At 51.2% G+C, this 2,946-nt stretch overlaps 1 pseudogene; it reads left to right on the top strand.

The window, feature by feature from the left end:
- Positions 1-261: 261 nt before the first annotated feature.
- On the top strand, positions 262-1,196 carry LOC102953309 (annotated as a pseudogene).
- The last annotated feature ends 1,750 nt before the right edge of the window (positions 1,197-2,946 follow it).

Here is a 2,946-nt window from a genome sequence, read left to right as displayed (position 1 = left end):
ATACTTTGAAAAGGTCCATGTGGTGGTCTCATCAAATGCTGAGTCCTTGGCCGGAGGCTTAAGGGAAGATCAGACATCACGAACTGAAAAGGAAGGAGGGGATAAACCAGCCATAAGACCTATGCCAGCACCCTGGTTATAGACCAAAAATTAGACCGTGTGCATGTGTGTGCGGGTCTTACAACCCTTTCTGATCCCAGCTCTGTGCTGACTACCCCCCCCCCCCCGCCCCACATGGTTTTCGGACGCTGGAACTGAAGAATGCAGAGAAAGAACGTCACAGAAGTGACCGAGTTCGTTTTCCTGGGATTCTCCAGATTCCAGGAGCATCAGCCCACTCTGTTCGTGGTCTTTCTCATCCTGTACACATTAACCCCAGCTGGCAATGCCATCATCGTGACGGTCGTCTGCATTAGCCGTCACCTCCATAACACCCGTGTACTTATTCCTGAGCATGCTGGTGAGTTCAGAGGCTGCATACACACTGGTCACCAGGCCACGGATGCCGGCTGGTCTCCTAGCCCAGAATCAGCCCATCTCCTCGGCAGGCTGTGCCGCCCAGATGGCTGTTCTTTGTTGCCTTAGCCAGCAGCCACTGATTTCTGCTCACAGTCATGGGCTATGACCGCCGTGTGGCCATCTGCAACCCCGAGGTACACAGTCGTCATGAGCACGAGGGTGTGTGTCCAGCTGATGTGCGGAGCCTTCGGCCTTGGCCTGGCCGTGGCGGCCGTCCAGGTGACATCCATGTTTACCTTACCCTCCTGTCAGCGTGGTCGGACATTTCTTCTGTGACATCCTCCCTGTTCTAAAACTCTCCTGTAATGACACCACTGTCATTGAGACCAACAATTATGGTGTCAGTTCCTCTGTGATCCTGGTCCCTGTGGGCTTGATCTTCATCACCTATGTCCTCCTCGTCTCCACCAGCCTCAAGATCCCCTCCGCCCGGGGCCGGAAGAAGGCCTTTGCCACCTGCACCTCCCACCTCACGATGGTCATCGTCCACTACGGCTGCGCCTCCGTCATCTACCTCAAGCCCAAGTCAGAGAACTCAATAGAAAAAGACCTTCTCTCAGTGACTTATACCATCATCACTCCTTTGTTGAGCCCTGTTGTTGAACCGTGTTGTTTACAGTCCGAGGACCAAGGAGGTCAGGGATGCTCTACGCAGAGCTGTGAGAAGAAACATTTAATATGTTGACCCTGCCCGTAAGAGACCTCTATCCCTGAGCAACACGTGTCTTCACTGCCTCCAAACTTCCAAGTCTGTCCTGTGCAGTCCTTTCGGGAATGGGATGTGCCCATCTTCCTTCAGCACCCCTACTATAAAATCTTCTGGTTCCGTAGATGCCCAAGTTTGGTCCAGGTGTTTTCATCTGGGTATTTGAAAGGTCAGGGAGGATGGGCGTTATGTTTAAGAAAGTGTGTCTGTGTTTCTAGAGTGGGGCAGGGGACGTCTTAAAAGCATATTAAATGTGGCTCTTTTATGGTGGAAAATAAAAACTTCTAGAACTTTCATAATATAACCTATGGAAAATGAAACTGGGCAAAATCTCAGCAAGGTAAGAATAGTCAATAGTGAAATTGTATCAGAACCTTTGGGAAAGGGGAGACGTGTATTAAAAAAAAAAAAAGATTAAGAAATTCAGTTTCGTTCTTGAAAGTGTAGCCTCTATTATTTGATTGATACCAATGGCTTTGCTTCCATTCTGTGTGGTCCCCAGAGGGGTGGCCACGGCTGTGAGCCGCTCAACTCTCACATCACGTCTGACCGTGCTCGTCAGTTTCTCTGGCTGCCAGTTCTCTCCGTGGAGCCAGCTTCCCTCTCGCCATTCTGGAGAAAAAGAAGTTGGTCAAACAGAGCTGTGTTCTTTTGGGAGTAAGAACCATGAAAGTATGCTTTATTTGCACACACACCATGGCACTTCTTGGGTAATACGAGATAAACCACCAGCAGTCAGGAGTAGTTGTTCAATTCACCAAAAAAAGGCTGAAAACCAAAATCTCTACTCCTACCAGGCCTTTTAAGGAAACTGTCCTTTCCCCCAGAGCTTCTGGGAGCTTTTCTGGTTTCCCGCCTGCACAGAACCTCTTACACTCTTACCTCCGGTGATGGTAGGGAGAGTTAGACACTTCAGGCACATGCCTCTTTCTCCTCAGTATTGTGTTCGGAAGGCTTACTTGCCCGTTGCTTAATGACATTTGTCTTCTTAAAGGAGGGATTTCCTTTCCCTTCTCCTGAGAAAGGGATGGGGCCATCCCAGGAACTCACCCCAAGTAAGGTCTGGCCGTACAAGCGGCTGAGATTCTAAGCGGGAAAGCCAGAGTTCTTCCAAGGTCTGGTCATCTCTTTGTAGTTTCTGCCCTAGGTCTTTGAGATTTCTGTATCCTAGAAGCAAGCCTTCCTACAGAAGCTTTTGAGAGGTCAAAACTGGGCCCGAGCGCCCTTATCTGCCATAAGGTCCTCCCCGACAGTGCTCTCAGGTTCAGCCCACCATGAAACCCTCCCCCACATCCAAAGTTGGCACCCCTGAGAAGTAAGGCAGCTTTCCTCCAGAAGGAAAGGGTCTCTCCGACAGCATGACAGGACCCCTCCCCCTGCCACCAAGACCACCCACAGTGCCAACTCTTACTTATTACCTCAATTCCCTCTGGACTAGAAGCCACCCAGGTCCTCAGATCTGTCCTTTTGTGTGCAGAAGGGAGGCGGCGGGCCGGGGAGGGCTGTTCTGAGCAGGAAAGTGGGGTGGGGACCAAACCTGTCCTAACCCTCCCCAGAGGCAGCATCGCCTCACCCAGCCCCTTGCTCCCTTACTACTTCTCCACGAGGCCACTCTTCCTGAGTCCGAGGACCAAAGCGGGAGGTTTCCCCCGTATTCTCCCTCCATCCACACACCCACAACAGCCAACACACCACAAGCCACCTGTGCACTCAGGAGTTAA

This window comes from Panthera tigris, chromosome F3 (assembly GCF_018350195.1).
Source record: "Panthera tigris isolate Pti1 chromosome F3, P.tigris_Pti1_mat1.1, whole genome shotgun sequence".
NCBI lineage: Eukaryota > Metazoa > Chordata > Mammalia > Carnivora > Felidae > Panthera > Panthera tigris.
The sequence above is the reverse complement of the archived record's forward strand: the minus strand, read 5'-3'. Positions and strand labels throughout refer to the sequence as shown.